A 25,896-nucleotide genomic window follows, 5' to 3' on the forward strand; every position below is an offset into this window, starting at 1 on the left:
GATGGTCACTTTCCACTCACATCTCCCACCTTCTTTCTTCCCCATTTTATTTTTTATTTTACCCCCGTGTTTGTCACTTTACGTCTTTTTTTGTTGGTGCACGTTTGTACACCTTGTGTGTGATTAGTAGGTTGCCGGTCCTTGGGCCAGCCCTGAATGTCTTTGGAGTGGGTGGACATGGCCTTCTGGCTTAGTTCGCCTGCTCTCGTGGGCTCTCCCTTCGGGGTAGCCTCACCGAGTTTGGGCTCTGTTTTGGCAGACCCTCTAAGGAAGTTGGGTCCGTGTCGGCTTCGGCTGCATGGACCACAGATTATCTCAGTCCCCGTCTGGAGCCTAATGCCCCGGGGGATCAGGGTTTGGTCATTTTCGGAGGACCATTTGACGATGCACCCGTCACAGTTTTTTGTGTATCACTCTTTATGTGTGTGCGCATTTTTTCTGCACCGGGTGAAGTTTTTGGATTGTGTTATGCACGCCACAGGCTTTTCAATAGAAAAAATAAATAGACTACCGTGTCTGTGCAAATGCAGCCCACAAACACGCAGAGATGTAAACCTAGGGTCAATCCTTAAAGTGATACTAAAGGTTTGATTTAAAAAAAAAAAAATGTCATACTTACCTCTACTGTGCAGTTTGTTTTGCACATAGTGGCCCTGAACGCCGTCTTCTGGGGTCCCCCGGTGGCTCTCGCAGCTCCTGTCTGCATTAGATAACTTCCTAGGAGAAGTTAAGGTGAAAAAACAGGAGGTTTTACAACCCCTTTAATAGTACCACATGAAACACGTGCAAAAACATGCATTAAAAATGGAGAAGCTAGGTGTGGATCAAGGTTTAAAGAAAACCTGTAATGAGACGATATAGATGATATGGAGGCTGCCACTGTTAAACTTTCCTTCTAAACATGCTACTCACTTGACTTCTATATTTGCAAATTATCAAGAGCAGACAGCAGGCATTGACATAGAGACTAAAGAATTGCAGAATATAAATGGGGTTGTCACCCTTTAGTGCTACCCATCCATATATGATACAGGCTGGATCATAATAGTACGGTAAGTTCATTACTTGGAAAATCTTTTGACACGTATTTCCTAAATATGTAATCCATATGTGTTTTTAGCTATTAGTCTTGAGCTGTGGTTAAAAGGAAATCTAAATGCATTTTACTATATTCCCTTTTCACATTCCAATTTGTGTGAATCCATGCTGCTTGACCTGGAGAGAGCATCAGTCTGCAGCAGGTTTGTTTTATTTATAAATTGCTATTCCAGAAAGAAAATGGAACTAGCCTTTGGGGAGATGTAATCTGTACACTGTATTCTGCAAGTAATAAAGGTATGGGCAATTTTATCCGGAACAATGCAGCTAAGCAAGGTGAAATACAATGGATGACAATCATGATACGTCTTTCGTGTCATCAGAATATGCTATATCTTTGGGGGTTATTTACTAAATGCAAATCAACTTTGCACTACAAGTGCAAACTACAAGTGCAAAGTGCACTTGAAATTGCAATTAAAGTGCACTTGGAAGTTCAGTCGCTGTAAATCTAAGGCCTCGTACAGACGAGCAAACATGTACGATGAAAACAGTCCGCCGGACCGTTTTCAGCGTACATGTCTGCCCGGAGATTTCTGTATGATGGCTGTACTCACCATCATACAGAAATCCGTGCGTACTCGATACGCAGCGACGAGGCCGTGCCGTCGCCGCGACGTGCGCGGCCCTGGCAGTTCAATGCTTCCACGCATGCGTCAAAGTCATTCGACGCATGCGAGGGATGGCGGCCGGTCTGTACAGACGACCGAACATGTCCGACGGACAGGATTCCAGCGGGCATGTTTCTAAACATGTTTAGAACTATTTGCCCGCTCGAAAAAGGCCCGGCGGGCAAATGTACGGAGGAATCCTGTCCGCTCGGCTGTACAGACGACCGAACATGTCTGCTTAAACTGGTCCGCGGACCAGTTTCAGCAGACATGTTCGGTCGTCTGTATGGGGCCTTAGGGGTAGATCTGAAATGAGGGGAAGCTCTGCTGATTTTATTATCTAATCATGTGCAAGCTAAAATGCTGTTTTTTTTATTCTCCTTGCATGTCCCCCTCGGATCTACAGCGACTGTTCTTCCAAGTGCAATTTCAAGTGCACGTTGCACTTGTAGTGCAAAGTGGATTTGCCTTTAGTAAATAACCCCCATAGTCATATTGTAATTGAACGTTTTTAAAAATTACCTTTTCTTTACAATCTGCAACTCTGTAATTTCTGTAAAATGCAATATGGCTACCTGTAAGTGTTCTGTAATGTGTACAGAAGGCCCCCCAGATATGTAATTTCTTGCTTGTGCGATTGGCTCACTGATTTTCCCAGAAGTTTGCACTAAGATACAAGTCACATTTCAGGCATCCCCTACAACAAAAATGTCATTTTTTGTAAGATACTCCCAATATGAAATTGCATCTAAAGGGATGCAGACCCAGCAATTTTCCTCATTAGAGCCCTGCAGGTGCAGCAGCTGACTGATAATTATAAAAACAGGCCTATTAGACTAATTTCTAAACATGGATACAGACAAACACACAGGGATTTCTTCAGAATAACAAAAGGTATGAATCTGCAACAAAGTTTATGAAAATCTTTTTAATGTACAAAGATCACCCAGAGGGGAATGTTTTTTTTTTTCAACAAAAGTGAAGTTACACTTTAGGTATAATTCTGCATTTGAAGAATGGCTGTAACTTTCAAGGATGGCACAGTCTTTGCATGCTCCAACCCTTCTGATTTAATTACTAGAAGTGGGCACATACCATTAGGAGGAGAACAGAGGCACAGAATTGAGGTGTTTTGCATTTTCAGAACGAAAGGTCAGCAATGGTATCCTATGTGTTCTCATTAAAGACATGGCAATGTTATGTCCTCTTGTACTCAATATACATATCTACCTAATGCCGCGTATACACGATCCGATTTTCCGTTGGAAAAACCTTGGATGATTTTTCCGCCGGAATTCCACTCAAGCTTGGCTTGTATACACACAGTCAAACAAGAATACTCTGAACTTTCGACCGTCAATAACGCGGTGACGTACAACACCACGACGAGCCGATAAAATGAAGTTCAATGCTAATTGTTTCCTAGCATGCGTCGGAATTGCGTGTCTTTTTCTGGGCGGTGAGTAGGCTGGAAGAAAAAATAATAATTAAACACACACCGGATGTGGGGCAAAACTCGCGCCCCCCCAGACGGAAGTGGGGCTGGCTAGAAACGTCAACTTCCGTCTGGGGGGGCGTGAGTCTTGTCCCACATCCGGTGTGTGTTTAATTATTATTTTTTTCTTCCAGCCTACTCACCGCCCAGAAAAAGTCCCTTAGTGACAACGTTATGTGGGAAGTAACCCGGATCAGCATGCGTTGAATTGTTTCCTAGCATGCATCGGAATTGCGTGTCTTTTTCTGGGCGGTGAGTAGGCTGGAAGAAAAAATAATAATTAAACACACACCTGATGTGGGGCAAGACTCGCGCCCCCCCAGACGGAAGTGGGGCTGACTAGAAATGTCAACTTGCGTCTGGGGGGGCACGAGTCTTGCCCCACATCCGGTGTGTGTTTAATTATTATTTTTTTCTTCCAGCCTACTCACCGCCCAGAAAAAGTCCCTTGGTGACTATGTTATGTGGAAAGTAACCCGGATGAGCATGCGTTGAATTGTTTCCTAGCATGCGTCGGAATTGCGTGTCTTTTTTCTGGGCGGTGAGTAGGCTGGAAGAAAAAATAATAATTAAACACACACTGGATGTGGGGCAAGACTCACGCCCCCCCCAGACGGAAGTGGGGCTGGCTAGAAATGTCAACTTCCGTCTGGGGGGGCGCGAGTCTTGCCCCACATCCGGTGTGTGTTTAATTATTATTTTTTCTTCCAGCCTACTCACCGCCCAGAAAAAGTTCCTTAGTGACTATGTCATGTGTGAAGTAACTCGGAAGAGCGAGAGAAAACATCTGAGGGGAGGTTGTGCAGAGCCCGAGTGGTGTGCCAGGTACACAGAGCAGACTTCACCCAGGAGTGCTTTGTGGATTACATCCTGACTCTGTTTGGGAATCATGTATCGGAACCCCTTGACTACAGATGGGAGGATTCCATATTATTCCTGTGAGGACCATCATTCTACTAAGCCTGTTTGACCCCCCTGAGAAGGGCGGTCACTGGCTAGTCGTTCTCTCTCTTGTCGCTCTCGTTCTCTCTCTTGTCGCTCTCGTTCTCTCTCTTGTCGCTCATTCTGGAGCTGGATGTCTCTAATGGCATTCTGTACGGCGGTCTCTGATGGGTTAGCACCATATAATGCCAACCGCTCTCGAACTCGTTGCTGAAACAAGTGTTCAACTGACCGGGGTCCTGCATCACCATCCCTCTGATCCATCTCGGCTAGCTCACTGATCAGGGTGGCCTTATTCTTTGTCCCACCGGTCCCTCCACGGCTCTCAAGTAAGTCTTTCTGTGTGGCTCTCCTGCATGCTGCATAGTTGGTCATTCACTGTGGTGGTCTGGAGTGTCCCAGTAACTGGAGAGCAAATCCCACCGCTGCCAACCAATGTAACGAGACCCTTGCTCGCTTGGTTCCACTCTCCCGACACTCCTCTGCTACTATTCAATCAGATTGCACTTCGCAACGTCTGATGGTTCGGCCATCCGATGCTCCGGGATTCGAACTACAGCTGTTCGAAATCCATTTGTGTTAGCTCAGAACAAACACCAGGCAGACTGTATGTAAGTTCAAACAGGAGACGCTTTTATTGGATGCACACACACTTTTATACAGCAGTTTGAACACCCTGCCCCCAACAACCACTTTTTCCTATTGGTCAATTGTAAAGTACATTGTAGTTCTCAATTAGGTCCTCTTGGCCATGCAAATGAGGACTTGAAACAGGGTCAGCAGGGATTGGTCCGATAGCTTGAATAGGAGGACTGATATGTGTAATGAGACAGAAGCCCCAGGGGGCAATCACAGTACACAAACAGCCAAACACAGAACAATGCTTTTCCTCCAGACCATGGAGCCGTCTGGAGGGGGGGGGGGGGGTTAGCCTTAAGACAGGGCAGAAGACCCCCCACTGTGTAACAGATTTCAAGTAGAAACACTTCAGCATTCCAACATCCATGACAAGAAGAAAATACACAAATCACCACAGCGCACCACAAATCCCAGCTTCAGTAAACAAACTCAATGGCACCAAAAAGTTACTTCCAAGCCACAACATAATTAAGGATAATTGAGTAATAGGATCCTGCGCCTTCCACAAAGGAATTCGGAGTAATCCAGTGCAGCTCAAACAACAGAAAGACATAAGCGTGGGATCCAAGTTAGACTAAAAGCAACTGATTTATAACCAAAAATGTATAGTACACTTACAGTTGAAATCTGGTAGATCAGCATGGTAAGCAGAGGGCACCAGGACAGACACATAACCAGGCTAAGCTGAAGCAGTGGCATCGGGATCTACCACTGCTTCAGCTTGCCTGACGATTGAGGTCTTCTGGTTGCCTGCCTTATGGTTTATGCCTCAAATTCAATTCTACCTTGAGAGCTGTTGTTCCACCACTTCTGGATAAAGGTCCCATTTGGATGTAATAATTGCAGGCTTATATAAGCTTGCGTTCTGGTAAGCGCACAATCTATGTGGTGGAGGTGCACATTCTGTTTTTCGTCAAGAATACTCACTTTTGTACACAATATATGGACTTATATTTTTGATTATATTAATCACAATTGGATTTTCATCACGTTAAACCCATATTGTTGATTGCAATTAGTGTTTTAGCGCAGCTCTTTTTTCCTTTTCTATTATATTTATGTATATACCTCACGTTTTTGAGCAGCTGCTTTATTAGTACAACTTTTATTATTTTTATTTTTTTGTTTCACTAGCGTAGTATATTCCTCATATATAATTGTTGATTAATATTGCACATATTTAGCAGTACCCATTATGAACCCCCGCTTACCCCAAGGTACATCACTGGGCACAGCAATTACGTAATAGTTAGAAAGAGCTTTAAACAACTGAAATCACAAATACAGTATTAAAAACCATTTGGTTCACTGTATTTCTTTAGGTGCCAATAAACGATTTGTAAGCTAAGCTAGGGCAAAAAGTAGAGGACATCCTTTTTCCCAGTCTGTAGTTGCTTTACAAAGAAAATTAACTATGAGATATTGAAGATCTTTTGCTTTGTTGAACCTGGAAATTATTTAGCTGATTTAAACTAATGCCGTGTACACACAATCGGAATTTCCGACAACAAATGTTCGATGTGAGCTTTTGGTCGGATATTCCGACCGTGTGTATGCTCCATCGGACATTTGCTGTCGGAATTTCCGACAACAAATATTTGAGAGCTGGTTCTCAATTTTTCCGACAACAAAAGTTCTTGTTGGAAATTCCGATCGTCTGTATGCAATTCCAACGCACAAAAAATCCTACGCACGCTTGGAATCAGATCGACGCACGCTCGGAATCATTGAACTTATTTTTTCTCGGCTCGTCGTAGTGTTGTACGTCACCGTGTTCTTGACATTCGGAATTTCCGTGTGATTATTTGTGTGACCGTGTGTATGCAACACAAGTTTGAGCCAAATATCCGCTGGAAAAAAATTGACGGCAGTGCAACTGAACTTTAAAGTGAATCTGTGCTAGAGACTCTCTTTGCTAACATTTCCCTTTAAAAAATGGCCACTTTCATGACAGTCATACTAATCCAGCCCTAGAATCACTGTTAAAATCCCAAATTCACTTTTTCTATTCTGGTTGCTTGTAAGGCAAAAATTACAAAGTATTGATGTAAGAGGCAGCCATGCAGCGAGTATTTTTTTTAAGGAGGTCAAAAATTACAGCCCTGTTTCTCATTTCATTTAGGTTTCCTTTACAAATGTATTTAGCTGTTTGCTTAGAGCTGCCCTTTAAAGCCATTATCCCAGGAATAGAAGAAACATACTTACTGTAGGAGATTAAAAAGCAAAAAAAAACCTACTAATGACTTTCTGGGATAAGAGTTTTCTCCAGTAGAACCTGTGGTTTCCTGCCAGGAGCTGCAGCTGGCACACGGTCATCAAGTGCTCAGCGGCAGCCAAAACTAGCTCTGTGTGCCAAAATGTCTGCTCATTTCATATGCCTCGGATGTTATGTATCGTATTAAATATGCATGGCCATAATGTCCCTCTCATCTTGGTAAACATGACATTTTGTTGGCAGAAAGTCCAACAAAAGTGAATTAGCCTGCGCTGGACATATTGGCAGATCTCTGTGGATAAGTGTGATTGAATTTTACATGGCACCAACAGAATAAAGCCTCCTGCTGAGATTATATTATGTTCTTTATTTTAACTGTACAGATCTTACAAAATGCCCCAAGAAAAAGTAGAATGGGAGAAAAGGAGGGAGTGCTTTATTGATAATGCACCTTTTCAAAAAAGCAGACGGTTGCTGGTCTAGAATTACTTTTTCCCAAGCAATCATAATCATCAGTGGGGTAGATTCAGCTAGGGGCGCGCACTGATACGGCGGCGCAGCGTACCATTTTTACGCTACGCCTCCGTAAATTACTGGAGCTACGCTTCATTCACGAAGCATTTGCTCCGTAATTTGCAGCGGCGTTTCGTAAAAGGGGCCGGCGTAAGCGCGCATAATTTAAATGATCCTGTAGGGGGCGTGGATCATTTAAATTAGGCGCGTTCCCGCGCTGAACGTACTGCGCATGCTCCGTCGGGAAAATTTCCTGACGTGCATTGCGGTAAATGACGTCGCAAGGACGTCATTGGCTTCGACGTGAACGTAAATGGTGTCCAGCGCCATTCACAAACGAGTTACGCAAACGACGCAAATTTTGAAAATCGCGACGCGGGAACGACGTCCATACTTACCATTGGCTGTGCCTCCTAATAGTAGGAGCAGCCTTACGGCAAAAACGACGTACGCAAACGACGTAAAAAACGAGCGCCGGCCGTGCGTACATTTGTGAATCGGCATTAGTATGCAATTTGCATACTCTACGCTGACAACTACGGGTGCGCCACCTAGCGGCCAGCGTCAGAATGCACCCTAAGATACGACGGCATAAAAGCCTTATGCCAGTGGTATCTTAGGCTACAGTCGGCGTATCGAGCTTTCTGAATACAGAAAGTAGAAACGCCGGCGCTACTTAGCAATTACGCTGCGTATCTATGGATACGCAGGCGTAATTGCTTGCTGAATCTACCCTATTGTTTATTGGTAAGATTTTGACAGAAATACGTTGTACTCCATTGCTACAAGTAGTGTCCTGTAAAGAAAAGTCAGAAAAAAAAGTTTAAGCAAGTCAGAGAAATCACCTGAAATCTGTCCATATACTTTACATACACCTGAAAGTTTGAAGCACGTTGTCATTTAAATGATAAGTTCACCTTTGAAACATGTTACATGTTCCACCCAGTGCCCAGGACATTTGGTGCCCAGGGCGAAGATGGCAAACTGCGCGCCCCCCCCCCCCCCCCGTTTTTAAGAAAGAATCAATGTTGTTTCAAAACAAGAATATACTTAAAGCAATAGAACAAAGCACACTGGCGGCAATTGATGGGCACTCTAGCGGCAATTGTTGGGCACACTGGCAGCACACTGGCGGCAATTGATGGTTACAGACTGTGCCCATCAAACGCAGCCACTGTGCCATCACACATAGCCACTGTGCCCATCACACGCAGCCACTGTGCCCATCAAACGCAGCCACTGTGCCCATCAAACGCAGCCATTGTGCCATCAAACACAGCCACTCAGTGGCTGTGTTTGATGGCACAGTGGCTGCGTTTGATGGGCACAGCTGAGTGGCTGTGTTTGATGGGCACAGTGGCTGCGTGTGATGGGCACAGCTGAGTGGCTACAATTGATGGGCACGGTGGCTGCGTTTGATAGGCACAGTGGCTGCATGTGATGGGCACAGTGGCTGCGTTTGATGGGCACAGATGAGTGGCTGCATTTGATGGACACAGTGGCTGCGTTTGATGGGCACAGTGGCTGCGTTTGATGGGCACAGTGGCTGCGTGTGATGGGCACACTGGAAACAACTGATAGCACAGTGGCTGCGTGTGTTGGCACAGTGGCTGCATGTGATGGCACAGTGGCTGCGTGTGATGGGCACAGTGGCTGCGTGTGATGGGCACAGTGGAAACAATTTATGGCACAGTGGCTGCGTGTGTTGGCACAGTGGCTGCATGTGATGGCACAGTGGCTGCGTTTGATGGGCACAGTGGCTGCGTGTAATTAGCACAATGGCTGCGTGTGATGGGCACAGTGGCAACAATTAATGGCACAGTGACTGCGTGTGTTGGCACAGTGGCTGCGTTTGGTGGCAGAGTGAGGCTGCAATTAATGTTTTTTTTTTGTCAGAGAAGGCAAGCATGGCTCAAAATAACACAAAAACATTTTTTTAAACTGCAATTTTTTATTAAAAAAATTATGGTCACCTCAGTCCGCCTCCTGCAGAAAATGGTAGTGCCCTGGGCACTCTCCCCTCCCGCTCCTGCCTTGTATCGGCCCTGGTTCCACCCATATTTTATTCAATCCTTTTTTATTACAAGTCATCATACAAATGTTCACGTTCAAATAATTATCATGAAATAGTTACAATCAGGATGTAGCATCCGATAAGATCAGCGTTCCCAACCTAATAAACGTTCCACCCATATTTGGGGTGGAACGTGTAACATGTTCCAGCTCCAGCCCCTCCGATCCCCCTCTCTCTGTGACAGCACATGGGGGTTCTTTGCATTGTCCACACAGCCGTGTCATTTATTCACAGGTTCCTGTGAATGAATAAATTACAAGTATCATCTGCCACTGCAGCAGACAGGCTTGTAGTTTCAATGGGCTATGGGGGCGCTGATAATCTTTCTCATAGTCCACTGACCTGCATTCAAACAGAAATCCTGTACATGGATACAGACAAAAAGCCGGAGGACATGTCTATAGGAGCCCACACTGCACCTGTGATCTACTAATCATGGGTGCAATGCTTCCTGCAGGAAAGAAATAATAAATGCAAATTTTTTTTCTGCAAAAATATGTGCATGTATTGTTTTTTCCTTAAAAGTGAACTTCTTTTTTTTTTTAAACACCTTTTTCCAACCCAATATGTGTTGTTTTTTTAATTCCCGAAAACCCTGAAGAACTCAAATCAGTTGGCTTGTGATACTCTTCCAACAGCATGACTATTGAACAGAAGCTCTCATCTATACTCTGCCGATCAGTCTTCTGTCTACCTCTCATCACAATGGAAGGCTTCCAGACCTGTGAGGACCTACTGATGGGTGAATGTAGACACCTGGCAGGGCAACATTACCAAGGGGTAATGTGAGAGCTTCAGACTGGACCCTCCCACATTACAATTCAGAAGAAGGAAGACCTGGGACCTAGTATGTAATTGTAGCTTATGTTAGCTTTCCATATGCATACATTGATTTCTTATTCAGCAACAAAATGCTGCTGCCTTAACTCATACAGTGTGTGGCGTTCAATTGAATTGAATGTCAATTCTTTATTACAATCTTTTAGTAGGACAAGGTGCATTTTCACCAATTCTCGTTCATTTCCCATGAGAAGACAGCAAAGCCTTGAGCATTTTCCTAAAAAAAAATAATTGTGAGGAGCCCTAAGTAAGTCTCAGCAGTGAACAGATGTACATCCTTTCTGGAAAATTTGGCACTGAGCAACGGATAATCCATAGGAGCCATGTTTAAAAAAAACTCACAGCACCTGGCTCATACAGTCCTTTCTGAACATTGATATTGCTTAGGAAACACACTTCTTTAAAAGCATATTTTCTAAGTTGTACCTAGCAGTTGTGCAACTGCTGGTAACCTGGAACAGTAGTTAAAGGTTAATAAATGATGGCACTGTCTGTAACTCCACACAGTAATGCAAGGCTTTCTCCCTGGTGTGAAGTGTCATGCTCGCCCCCTCCCTTGGACTACGGGAGAGTCCGGACGCTCTCTACGTTGCAGATAGAGAAAGGAGCTGTGTGTTAGTGGTTGTCCTGACTCTCCTGTAGTCCAAGGGGGGGGGGGGGGGGGCGAGTATGACACTTCACACCAGGGAGAAAGCCTTGCATTATTGTGTGGAGTTACAGACAGAAGAACAAGAAGTGAGGATTTCTCAGAAGAATTAAGGACATTTAAAAGCAAAATGGAAGAATGAGGTGAGTGAAGGAGAACTGCACTGAGGTAAAGGAAGCTATTTAGGAAAAAAATGTTTAACTTTACAACCCCTGGCGGTATTCCCGAGTCTGACTCGGGGGGGAGATTTTTATACCAAAAGCGGTAACCCCGAGTCAGACTCGGGCTTGCCTCGCTGCAGCAGCAGACAAAGTTACTTACCTTGTCCCTGGATCCAGCGATGCCACCGCGCTGTGTGAGCGAGCGGGACCTCGCTCGATTCACACAGCGTCCTCTTGTCCCACCGATCTCCGTTCCCTGCGACGTTACGACGCACGGGAGTGGAGAACGGCGCCAAATTCAAAAACGTAAACAAACACATTACATAGAGTATACTGTAATCTTATAGATTACAGTACTGTATGTAAAAAATACACACCCCCTTTGTCCCTAGTGGTCTGCCCAGTGCCCTACATGTACTTTTATATAATAAAAACGGTTCTTTCTGCCTGCAAACTGTAGATTGTCCATAGCAACCAAAAGTGTCCCTTTTATGTCAAAAATGGTTTTAGAGCAGCTAGAAAACAGCGATAATAAATTATAATCACTTGCAGAATTGTGCGATAGCGATTTGTGGGGAAATTCTTCATAAAAAAATAAAAGTAATGACAGCGACAATTCTACAACTGAGCAAATTTCAGTGATTTTGAGTTGATTACATTATTGAATATTTTTTATTATAATTATATTATTACTTGTTATAATTATTTATTATATTATAATTTATAATTTTGTTTTTAAAAAAATGTCATACCCGGGATGCCTACTAGTCTCTTGTTTGGTCAGATTTAAGTGAGTTAATTCCTACCGTAAGAATTACAGGCCTACAGTATAAAACGCCAAATTTCCTTGCAAATAATGGTACCGCTTTCAGCACCTTTTTTCTGAAATAATCATACCGCCAGGGAGGTTAAGCAGTTCTCTGAAGTATATACCTATTTGTCTTTAATTACTTCAGAAGAATGGCAGTGTAGCTCCTAGTATGAGAGGATGTCTAGGTATGTGACCTCATCCAAGACACTTCTAATCATTCCTGCTAGGGGTCTATTAATATGTTTTCACCCAATATTCCCACAATTTGTACCCAATATTCCCACAATTTTCTAATCCTATTAGAAAAATATATGAATCTTGGGTTAAAGTTGTTTGACTCTTCTGTGCAAAAATGTATCTTATTAATTATATTTTTAGTGCCATTATACCTCTTCAAGTGCTTTACCTAAATCTGTCTTCATTTACTGATATTTCAAGTTATAAAGTTGACATTACATTGATGCAGATACAAAAGTTTAAGAGCCTGAGGTCATAAGCACGCTGGCGGAGTCATTAATATTTCCAGATAATGCTGGATTGCTAAAATGTTTATGATTTTTAGTGTAGTAGTAAGCAACATTCTACTGTATATAGTTAATTTCAGGTACACCCATAGCTTACTATTTCAAAGGTTAACTTTTGGTAAAAGTAAGTAGAAATGCCTATACTATGATAAATTCATGAATTCCTGTATAAACAGATCATATATTGTAAATATGTTCTAAAGATACATTTATTGCAGATTTATATTTCCTATTGATATCTTGTATACAGATTTGCTACAAGTGGGAGGTTAATCTTACCTAATGGGGTTTACTCTTAAGTTTACTCTTAAGCCTCGTACACACGATACAATTGTTGAAAGGGGATTGTCTGTTGACAGACTGTTGTCCTTAAGACTGGGTTCACACTATACTACACGACAGTAGCACGACTTTCATCCTACTTTGCTCTTCGACATTGGTCTTACATTGGTCTTACAGCCATCCGACTTTCGTGAACAGGATAATACTTTGATCCGACTTTGTGATAGTCTGACTTGTTCTTTGTGAAATAAGGGAATATATTTTGTACATAAAGTGTCAATATAAAACCACAGCGCTATGAGAATAAATTAATATTCAAATCTAAATATGCAAACACAAGTGTACAATGTGATATCACAATGTTAAGTAAAAAACTTATAAACTTGTAAACATGCAAAGTAAGTGAAAAAAAGTGAGAAAAAGTTCGTGACGCTACAGAATACGTAACGTATTCAAAAAAGAAAATTCATGTGACTTCAAGAGTAGTTGATCCATATGAAAAAATACTTTTTGAGTCATCCGGCAGAATCATCTTTTAAGAGTACTGCCGCCCCAGCACATATAGATAGCGGCCTAAAAAATAGATCCCTATTTAATCCCCAAAACCCGAATAATCATTACATCGAGGTCTTCAAGCATTTGGTGTTGAAGGATATTGATGAACTACCGCAAAAGAAGAAGGTGAACCCTGAATTTATAAAAGAAGGAATAAAAAGCCTTGAAAGCAACAAGGAGATTATCATCCGCCCTGCAGATAAGGGAGGCGGAGTGGTCGTTATGGATAAAGAGTTTTATCTGAATCAATTGACTACACTGTTAAGCGACCCTGTGACCTACAGAAGATTGGGTTCAGACCCTACTGAGGACTACAAATCGCAATTGGATGCTCTAGTTTGTTGGGGATTCCGCACGCAGGCTCTTAATGCCAAAGAAAAGGCTTATTTAGCCCCCTCTGTATGTAGGACTCCAGTGATATACACGTTACCTAAGATTCATAAACACCCAACAGTCCCACCAGCCCGACCCATTGTAAATGGGATTGGATCTGTGACTGCTAGGTTGGGAGAGTACTTAGATAAGTTTCTCCAGCCGAGTGTTCGTAATACTAGGGCGTTCCTGAAAGATACAACGGATTTATTAACATCTTTAGAGTTATTAAATATCAACCCTGGGTCCAACATCATATTGGTAACAGCGGACGTAGCGTCCCTTTATACTATAATCCAGCATGAGGACGCTGCGCTGGCATTAAACTGGGCACTGAGTAGGAGGGATGACATCCCTCATGTCCAAAAGAAATTTTTGGGCCAAGCTCTGGAGTTCTGCATGGCGCACAACTATTTTTGGTTCAATGGCTTTTTCTTCTCGCAACAGGTTGGCGTGGCTATGGGGGCTAAGTTTGCCCCCAGCCTCGCCAACCTGTTTATGGCGGAGTGGGAGGACAGATATATCTTCTGCAATCAGAGACAACAGCTCATCTTCTATCGCAGATTCATCGACGATCTCTTACTAATTTGGGAGGGATCGGAGGTGGATCTCAGATTGTTCCTGACAGATCTCAACAACAACAAGAACAACATCAAGCTTGAATATAATATTAGTATGAATTCAGTAGATTTTCTTGATGTCAACATTGAACATCTAAATGGGAAATTGAAGACGAAAGTACATTTCAAAACAACCGATCGTAACAGCTACTTGTCGATCCGGAGTGGACATCATCCGGCGTGGATAAGCAATATCCCGAAAGGACAGTTCCTAAGAGTAAGGAGAAACTGTACTGAGGAATCAGACTATTTAGAACAAGCAACTATGTTGAAACAGAGATTTGTACAGAAGGGGTACAATGAAGCGAAATTGAATAACATCATAAGAGATGTAGCAGAAGTACCGAGGGAACAATGTTTGAGGAAGAGGGCATCTGTTGAGTCTAACAGCCAGCATCAATGGGGTTTTTTAACAGGCTTTCATTCCCAATACAAGGATGTTGAAACGATTTTTCGTAAACACTGGCACATCCTAGCCAGAGACACACATTTGGGTACTATAATACCGGATCATCCTCGGTTTATCTACCGAAAGGCACCAAATTTCGGAGATAAAGTTGTCCGGAAAATTCTGGACCCCCCAACTCCCTCCATTAAAATTGACTTGAAAGGTTTTTTTCCCTGTGGAAGATGTATATGTTGTCGAACAGTCAAAATACACAACAGGGGGATATGTCAAGTAAGAGGAAGCGATGGTAGTCCTTTTGAGATCAAAGAATTTAGCACATGTAACTCCTCTTACGTGGTGTATCTATTATGGTGTCCATGTGGTCTACTTTATGTGGGGAGGACAAAGAGATTGCTTAGGGTGCGAATCGCTGAACACTTGGCGAACATTAAAAAGGGCTTTGAATATCATAGCGTCTCAATGCATTTTAAGAAAAGACACAAGCAGGATCCATCTTTGATTCAATTCTGTGGTATTGATGTGGTATATTTCGGGTGGAGGGGTTCAAATAGGATTAGGGACCTCTCACAACGCGAAACCCAGTGGATATACCTGCTTAGATGTCTTCAGCCTAGGGGTTTAAACATAGAGGTTGACCTCAATTGTTTTATTAACAACTCTTGACAGATTTAATTTCTCCAATTTTTTCTTTTCCTTTTTTGTTCTTATTGTATAACTGTGTTATTGATATATGCTATAGGTGAACACTGACCTCAATATACAATGTGTCGTATAGTTCGTATCTGGACTGTACCAGATTACTGGTATGCAGGACTATTAGCTAAGTAGCATGGGTGATACCAGTTAAACCCTTGTCTCTGCAATTGTCAGTATGTGGTCAGACATCTAGTTTATATTTTCATACATTTTGTATGTTTATTCAAATGTTTATTTAATTGGTTTTACTACTGTGATGTCAGAAATGTTCCACCCATAGATTATTGGATCATTTGTGATCAATAGTCACCATTAACCATTCATTCCTCGATCGAATTAAGTAGTATTTTTAATTTGTATGCAGTTAGTTTGTGTACTTATACACATGCATGATGCCCAATACTCTTATAATAGTGAGTATATGTATACATTGTGTTTGATGAATTGATTTAGTCTAGATTAGTTCATTAAAAGATAATGCTAGTAGTGGTATTTGTATATTAGATCGAAGTTATAGTGCTAATTTTATATTTGATTTTAAATATTGATTGTATTTTATATTTTTTATTTAGTGTGTAATAACTGGGGATTGGTGGTCATGGGGACTCTCGAGAGACCGTCCCCTGATTTATGATTAAATTCCCCTAGTTTTTGAAAAATTACTGTTACACTCACACAAAAAATTAATAACTCTAATACTGATCTGCTAGTATGGTCCTTCTTTAACAATTAGTAAACCGCTGTGTGATATGTCAATGTGCCATATGTACATTGCACTCCCGTCTGGGCTTTTGCTGCGATCAATTGTTTATTGGCTGCGACGTGCATGTGACCAGCTGGTCGCGTCCCCCGTTGCTAGGACAACGCGGCACCTTGACGATAGACAACACTCACTCGTCATTTCCGGCAAGGCAACGTGTCACAAGAGATACGCAGCATGATTGGCTGCGCTCAGTGCTGCTGGACTGACGAGTGAGACGTCATACACAGCTCCCGCCCATAGATACGGCGATGCTTTCACCCTATTGGACGCGTCATTGCACGTGACCCGGTGACGTATTCGCTGCCAGATAGAGCGATACACACAAGCAGAGGATGGCGTTTCGTCACTCTCTGCTCTGATTCGCTGCTATATAACCCCAGGTATATATAAAAGAGGGAAGTGGGGATTTGGCCATACCCATGAATAAGACAGGAAGTCGAAACATGTCGGGGCGTGGCCTAATCCATGTTTGAAAGGAAAGAGAGAAAAGAAGTTCCAAGTTACATCTAGGAGTGTTTGCAGCCATCTTTCAGCTGCTTTTGTGTTATCGAGTGAAGGAGTTATCATTTGAGGTGGTGTGCTGTGCCAAGGATTGCGGTGAGATCATTCGGTTAATCGAGGGTCCGCCGTGACCACTATTATCTACAGTTAAGGAGTTTGAAGTGTGCAGTGATCTGCTATCACACAAAGCTGTTTTTGTGATTCTGATTTGTGAGTGCAACTTTTGAAGGTTCATTTGAGTGTTTTAATAAACTGGTCTTACGTTTTTACACTATTGTGCATTTTTTCTCTTGTTTTGCATTATCACTTTGGAAACTTCTCGGAATTAACATTTGGATGTATATTGGTGATACCCTGGAGATACTCTTATTACAAGCTCGTTAGCCAAACACGAGAGTGGGAGGCATATGATTGTGGTGAGTGTCCACTGTGAGGGGGATTGGAGCACTGAACACTGAGGTGTGGTGGAAGTCCTGGAAAGTGGATCAACTACTCTTGAAGTCACATGAATTTTCTTTTTTGAATACGTTACGTATTCTGTAGCGTCACGAACTTTTTCTCACTTTTTTTCACTTACTTTGCATGTTTACAAGTTTATAAGTTTTTTACTTAACATTGTGATATCACATTGTACACTTGTGTTTGCATATTTAGATTTGAATATTAATTTATTCTCATAGCGCTGTGGTTTTATATTGACACTTTATGTACAAAATATATTCCCTTATTTCACATACTATTTATTTAAGCAGCAGCTAGGCGCTTCAACTTCTTTCCATCTGGCGCAGTAGTGGGTTATCAGTCGGGCGCAGTTTTTTGATACCCCAATTATCACATTTCTATACTTTTTAACTATTAGCAGCCATGGAATCTATCAATTTTTTGATGAATAGGCAATTGAGTGCTGACACGATCTTCTCCACCAGTCAGGAAATGACAGACTGTGAGGAGGATTATCCAGGGATTTTAAAAACCCTGGAAATTTTATTAGAAAAACAAATTAAAGCCTGGTGGGATGTGTTTACATTCGAGCACTATAATAAGGAGGGACTTATTTTTAGGAGTTTAAGGTGGGAGGTGACTCCCCAGGATGGTCTCTATGAGACTAAATATATGGATGAATGGAAGAAATTCTTTAACAAAGTGGGGATGGAATTACAGGTGCTGGTCCTGAAAAGGAAACAGATAAAATTAAGTTTGATCAATGAAAAAATTAAAATCATACAAGATAAATTAGCACCAATTAATGACTCTGCTATGATTAAAGAATTCAATACGAACATGAAGAAAAAATTGGAGAAGACTGATAGGGAGACACAGAAGAGAAAGGTTAAGAAATATAACCGAGACTCCGAGGATTTTAAAAATGACAAGATTTATGCTTGGCAAATTGCTGCCAGAGCTGAAAACGGTAATGAGGAAGTGAAGCCTACACAAAAACTAAATACCGTTAGCCAGAAAAAGGATTCGATTAAACATACTACCAGTAAAGCCATACTGAGGAAAAATGAACATCTACTGCCTAATCAGAGACGGAATTCTGACTCACAGGCTTCTGGGAGTGGACAGTATGGCCCACAATTCGAATCACCTGCAGCACCTAGACGAGAGAGAGATGATTATCAATATGGTCATGGTCATCAATCACCTCGCCCTTATTACACACAGGGTGAACAGAACCATTGTCAGTATTATCCTCAACAAGAATATCAACAATGGTATGCACACCCAGCACCCAATTATTATCATCATCCACCGCAGCCTTTTTTAGGGCAGAGGGGGAGGGGGAGAGGAGCAACCCCGAAGAGACCCCCTCACAATGGTCACAACAAGGGGGGGGACAGGAATGGTCATCCATATCCTCACCCCAAGAATGGAGACTACCCCCAAAGAGAAGAAGGGGCTGTAGGGCCGGACGGAGAAAGCAATCCAAAGAAAAGACCGAGGAAAACCTAAGTACAGGGATCTTTAATTTGAGCAAAGTAGAGTTGAATTTGAAAGAATTGAACATACTTAATACTGGTCTAAAATGTGCACCAAGGAGAGTCATGAACAAGTTCAATTTGTACATTGACACTCATAAATTTATAAGGACTCTTAATATGAAAAAATACTTTTTGAGTCATCCGGCAGAATCATCTTTTAAGAGTACTGCCGCCCCAGCACATATAGATAGCGGCCTAAAAAATAGATCCCTATTTAATCCCCAAAACCCGAATAATCATTACATCGAGGTCTTCAAGCATTTGGTGTTGAAGGATATTGATGAACTACCGCAAAAGAAGAAGGTGAACCCTGAATTTATAAAAGAAGGAATAAAAAGCCTTGAAAGCAACAAGGAGATTATCATCCGCCCTGCAGATAAGGGAGGCGGAGTGGTCGTTATGGATAAAGAGTTTTATCTGAATCAATTGACTACACTGTTAAGCGACCCTGTGACCTACAGAAGATTGGGTTCAGACCCTACTGAGGACTACAAATCGCAATTGGATGCTCTAGTTTGTTGGGGATTCCGCACGCAGGCTCTTAATGCCAAAGAAAAGGCTTATTTAGCCCCCTCTGTATGTAGGACTCCAGTGATATACACGTTACCTAAGATTCATAAACACCCAACAGTCCCACCAGCCCGACCCATTGTAAATGGGATTGGATCTGTGACTGCTAGGTTGGGAGAGTACTTAGATAAGTTTCTCCAGCCGAGTGTTCGTAATACTAGGGCGTTCCTGAAAGATACAACGGATTTATTAACATCTTTAGAGTTATTAAATATCAACCCTGGGTCCAACATCATATTGGTAACAGCGGACGTAGCGTCCCTTTATACTATAATCCAGCATGAGGACGCTGCGCTGGCATTAAACTGGGCACTGAGTAGGAGGGATGACATCCCTCATGTCCAAAAGAAATTTTTGGGCCAAGCTCTGGAGTTCTGCATGGCGCACAACTATTTTTGGTTCAATGGCTTTTTCTTCTCGCAACAGGTTGGCGTGGCTATGGGGGCTAAGTTTGCCCCCAGCCTCGCCAACCTGTTTATGGCGGAGTGGGAGGACAGATATATCTTCTGCAATCAGAGACAACAGCTCATCTTCTATCGCAGATTCATCGACGATCTCTTACTAATTTGGGAGGGATCGGAGGTGGATCTCAGATTGTTCCTGACAGATCTCAACAACAACAAGAACAACATCAAGCTTGAATATAATATTAGTATGAATTCAGTAGATTTTCTTGATGTCAACATTGAACATCTAAATGGGAAATTGAAGACGAAAGTACATTTCAAAACAACCGATCGTAACAGCTACTTGTCGATCCGGAGTGGACATCATCCGGCGTGGATAAGCAATATCCCGAAAGGACAGTTCCTAAGAGTAAGGAGAAACTGTACTGAGGAATCAGACTATTTAGAACAAGCAACTATGTTGAAACAGAGATTTGTACAGAAGGGGTACAATGAAGCGAAATTGAATAACATCATAAGAGATGTAGCAGAAGTACCGAGGGAACAATGTTTGAGGAAGAGGGCATCTGTTGAGTCTAACAGCCAGCATCAATGGGGTTTTTTAACAGGCTTTCATTCCCAATACAAGGATGTTGAAACGATTTTTCGTAAACACTGGCACATCCTAGCCAGAGACACACATTTGGGTACTATAATACCGGATCATCCTCGGTTTATCTACCGAAAGGCACCAAATTTCGGAGATAAAGTTGTCCGGAAAATTCTGGACCCCCCAACTCCCTCCATTAAAATTGACTTGAAAGGTTTTTTTCCCTGTGGAAGATGTATATGTTGTCGAACAGTCAAAATACACAACAGGGGGATATGTCAAGTAAGAGGAAGCGATGGTAGTCCTTTTGAGATCAAAGAATTTAGCACATGTAACTCCTCTTACGTGGTGTATCTATTATGGTGTCCATGTGGTCTACTTTATGTGGGGAGGACAAAGAGATTGCTTAGGGTGCGAATCGCTGAACACTTGGCGAACATTAAAAAGGGCTTTGAATATCATAGCGTCTCAATGCATTTTAAGAAAAGACACAAGCAGGATCCATCTTTGATTCAATTCTGTGGTATTGATGTGGTATATTTCGGGTGGAGGGGTTCAAATAGGATTAGGGACCTCTCACAACGCGAAACCCAGTGGATATACCTGCTTAGATGTCTTCAGCCTAGGGGTTTAAACATAGAGGTTGACCTCAATTGTTTTATTAACAACTCTTGACAGATTTAATTTCTCCAATTTTTTCTTTTCCTTTTTTGTTCTTATTGTATAACTGTGTTATTGATATATGCTATAGGTGAACACTGACCTCAATATACAATGTGTCGTATAGTTCGTATCTGGACTGTACCAGATTACTGGTATGCAGGACTATTAGCTAAGTAGCATGGGTGATACCAGTTAAACCCTTGTCTCTGCAATTGTCAGTATGTGGTCAGACATCTAGTTTATATTTTCATACATTTTGTATGTTTATTCAAATGTTTATTTAATTGGTTTTACTACTGTGATGTCAGAAATGTTCCACCCATAGATTATTGGATCATTTGTGATCAATAGTCACCATTAACCATTCATTCCTCGATCGAATTAAGTAGTATTTTTAATTTGTATGCAGTTAGTTTGTGTACTTATACACATGCATGATGCCCAATACTCTTATAATAGTGAGTATATGTATACATTGTGTTTGATGAATTGATTTAGTCTAGATTAGTTCATTAAAAGATAATGCTAGTAGTGGTATTTGTATATTAGATCGAAGTTATAGTGCTAATTTTATATTTGATTTTAAATATTGATTGTATTTTATATTTTTTATTTAGTGTGTAATAACTGGGGATTGGTGGTCATGGGGACTCTCGAGAGACCGTCCCCTGATTTATGATTAAATTCCCCTAGTTTTTGAAAAATTACTGTTACACTCACACAAAAAATTAATAACTCTAATACTGATCTGCTAGTATGGTCCTTCTTTAACAATTAGTAAACCGCTGTGTGATATGTCAATGTGCCATATGTACATTGCACTCCCGTCTGGGCTTTTGCTGCGATCAATTGTTTATTGGCTGCGACGTGCATGTGACCAGCTGGTCGCGTCCCCCGTTGCTAGGACAACGCGGCACCTTCACGATAGACAACACTCACTCGTCATTTCCGGCAAGGCAACGTGTCACAAGAGATACGCAGCATGATTGGCTGCGCTCAGTGCTGCTGGACTGACGAGTGAGACGTCATACACAGCTCCCGCCCATAGATACGGCGATGCTTTCACCCTATTGGACGCGTCATTGCACGTGACCCGGTGACGTATTCGCTGCCAGATAGAGCGATACACACAAGCAGAGGATGGCGTTTCGTCACTCTCTGCTCTGATTCGCTGCTATATAACCCCAGGTATATATAAAAGAGGGAAGTGGGGATTTGGCCATACCCATGAATAAGACAGGAAGTCGAAACATGTCGGGGCGTGGCCTAATCCATGTTTGAAAGGAAAGAGAGAAAAGAAGTTCCAAGTTACATCTAGGAGTGTTTGCAGCCATCTTTCAGCTGCTTTTGTGTTATCGAGTGAAGGAGTTATCATTTGAGGTGGTGTGCTGTGCCAAGGATTGCGGTGAGATCATTCGGTTAATCGAGGGTCCGCCGTGACCACTATTATCTACAGTTAAGGAGTTTGAAGTGTGCAGTGATCTGCTATCACACAAAGCTGTTTTTGTGATTCTGATTTGTGAGTGCAACTTTTGAAGGTTCATTTGAGTGTTTTAATAAACTGGTCTTACGTTTTTACACTATTGTGCATTTTTTCTCTTGTTTTGCATTATCACTTTGGAAACTTCTCGGAATTAACATTTGGATGTATATTGGTGATACCCTGGAGATACTCTTATTACAAGCTCGTTAGCCAAACACGAGAGTGGGAGGCATATGATTGTGGTGAGTGTCCACTGTGAGGGGGATTGGAGCACTGAACACTGAGGTGTGGTGGAAGTCCTGGAAAGTGGATCAACTACTCTTGAAGTCACATGAATTTTCTTTTTTGAATACGTTACGTATTCTGTAGCGTCACGAACTTTTTCTCACTTTTTTTCACTTACTTTGCATGTTTACAAGTTTATAAGTTTTTTACTTAACATTGTGATATCACATTGTACACTTGTGTTTGCATATTTAGATTTGAATATTAATTTATTCTCATAGCGCTGTGGTTTTATATTGACACTTTATGTACAAAATATATTCCCTTATTTCACATACTATTTATTTAAGCAGCAGCTAGGCGCTTCAACTTCTTTCCATCTGGCGCAGTAGTGGGTTATCAGTCGGGCGCAGTTTTTTGATACCCCAATTATCACATGACTTGTTCTTTGACCAATCAAAACTAACCCAGAGTGAGATAAATTCCTTTTACTGCTGCTGTAATCACATGTTGGATGTCAAAAGTCAGATGCTAAGGACAAGGATCCTACTTTGATCCGACTTCAATGATATTTAATGGGCTGAAGTAGGATCAAAGTCGGATCAAAGTAGTACAGGGAGCATTTTCAAAGTCGGACCGACATGTGTCGGACCAGTTAAGACGGCTCTCATAGGCAAACATTGACTTTCACACGTCATGCGACATGAGCTCCCAATGTCGGAGCGTTTGTTGGACCAGTGTGAACCCGGCCAAAATCTGACCGTTAGTACGCTCCTTTTGACAATTGTTGTCCAACTTTCTGCCAACAAATGTTGGATGACATGCTAGTAAATTTTCAGCAGCAACAGTTGGTTGTCAGATTTTCTGATGGTCAGTACACAAGTCCATCACACAAAAGTTGAAAGTACAAACACGCATTCTCAGAATCAATGCTCACAAAACACGAAATTAGCAGAAGGTGCCCAAAGGGTAGCATTCAAGACCTGAAATTCGTAGTACGTCACTACGTTCGTCTTTGTTGCATGAAAATTGTGTACTGTTAGTATGCAAGACAAGATCAAGGCACACGCCCTTAAGACAAATATCTGATGCTCAGTTGGCCAACAATTGGATAGTGTGTACGAGGCTTTAGTGTTGTAGGAAATATTGCACATCAGTCATTCTCTTAGATGACTCAGTCCTATGGGTGACTCTGCGAGTAGCTCTTACAGACTAATTTCCCAGCACAGTAATCCGTATCACATTTTGATGTAGTATTTACATTTCACATGTTGTGATTATCATATTTATACAGAGATTTGCAGTAGTGGAGTATTATGCCATATTATTTATCATTTAGTGTGGAAAGTTTGGAGTTAACACCCTTTATCGGTTTACTTAACTTATTAAAGATTAAAGCTTTTGCAACCCATTCGGTTCTTTCCTCAGGCATTATACAAATATGTGGCATTATTTTCAGAATTGTATAATGCACAAGAAAGCGTATCTCAACCCTCGGCCTTAAAATAAATATGGCATACCTTCACCTAATCCTATATGTTTTGCTATTCTCTTATCATGTTTTTCTTTTAATAGCAGTTAACTCTTGTAAAATTCATGCTACCTTCACTTGTGGTAATAGGGTTACAATGCTGTGTTTACATGCATAACACGATGGCTAACATAAGACTTTAACTTAGCCAATAAAGGGTATCCCAACATTCTTCATCCATTCATTTGTAAATGCTTTTTTGGACTATCATCTCTATATAATGGATTATGATTAACATCCTTTCTTGTAAAAGACTAGACTATGACTATGGAATGCTTTACCAACCAGCATTCGGTTGGAGGAAAACCACCTGACCTTCAGAAGAAAGATCAAAACTCATCTCTATTGATATCAAGAGAGACAGGAACAACGAGCGCCCAGAGGCGATTTAGTTCGTATGTGCTGCGCTATATAAGTTTTTCATTCATTCATTGTAATGAGCCAAAATTTAAGAATACAGTAAAACCTTGGTTTGAAAGTAACTTGGTTTGAGAGCGTTTTGCAAGACAAGCAAAATGTTTTAATCGATTTTGCCTTGATATACAAGCGATGTCTTGATATAAGAGTAGCATTATGTAACAACTGAGTATAAAAAAAAAAGAGAGGAGCCTCCAAGTGTAGCAATATGGTTACATTTAATGAAGGTACAACATTTAGCAACTTATTGCTACACTTAGAGGCGCCTCTCTTCTCTTTTATATCCTGTAAAAAAAATGCTTTGATATACAAGTGCTTTGGATTACAAGCATGTTTCTGGAACGAATTATGCTCGCAAACCAAGGTTTTACTGTACAACAAAACACCTAGTATTACATCTGTAGCCAGAAAACCCTATTCTGTCTACCACATTTTTACTAAGAGCTTGGCTTCTCTAAATTGTCGTCAAAGCCCTGGTCCTTCTTGTTCAATTACAGTAGCTAACAAGTAGCACCCTTATTACATGGGGAATGGTGGGTGAAAGTTAGCAATGATGACAGGCATGTCGAGCCCAAAATAAATGCATCTTCAGATTTCTAAACCCATAATTGATGCTAATTTGGGCAAAAAATCCTACTAAAAAACTTTTAATGTGCTCCGACAGGAAAAGAATATATACAGTGAGGAAAATAAGTATTTGAACACCCTGCTATTTTGCAAGTTCTCCCACTTGGAAATCAAGGAGGGGTCTGAAATTGTCATCGTAGGTGCATGTCCACTGTGAGAGACATAATCAAAAAAAAAATTCCAGAAATCACAATTTATGATTTTTTAACTATTTATTTGTATGATACAGCTGCAAATAAGTATTTGAACACCTGTCTATCAGCTAGAATTCTGACCCTCAAAGACCTGTTAGTCTGCCTTTAAAATGTCCACCTCCACTCCATTTATTATCCTAAATTAGATGCACCTGTTTGAGGTCATTAGCTGCATAAAGACACCTGTCCACCCCATACAATCAGTAAGAATCCAACTACTAACATGGCCAAGACCAAAGAGCTGTCCAAAGACACTAGAGACAAAATTGTACACCTCCACAAGGCTGGAAAGGGCTACGGGGAAATTGCCAAGCAGCTTGGTGAAAAAAGGTCCACTGTTGGAGCAATCATTAGAAAATGGAAGAAGCTAAACATGACTGTCAATCTCCCTCGGACTGGGGCTCCATGCAAAATCTCACCTCGTGGGGTCTCAATGAT

At 41.6% G+C, this 25,896-nt stretch overlaps 1 protein-coding gene across 2 annotated transcripts in view; it reads right to left on the minus strand.

Moving 5' to 3' along the window:
* Positions 1–25,896, minus strand: part of STK32B (serine/threonine kinase 32B) — a 363,206-nt gene that overhangs the window by 33,011 nt on the left and 304,299 nt on the right. The window lies entirely within an intron of this gene.

Source organism: Rana temporaria, chromosome 1 (assembly GCF_905171775.1).
Source record: "Rana temporaria chromosome 1, aRanTem1.1, whole genome shotgun sequence".
Classification (NCBI taxonomy): domain Eukaryota; kingdom Metazoa; phylum Chordata; class Amphibia; order Anura; family Ranidae; genus Rana; species Rana temporaria.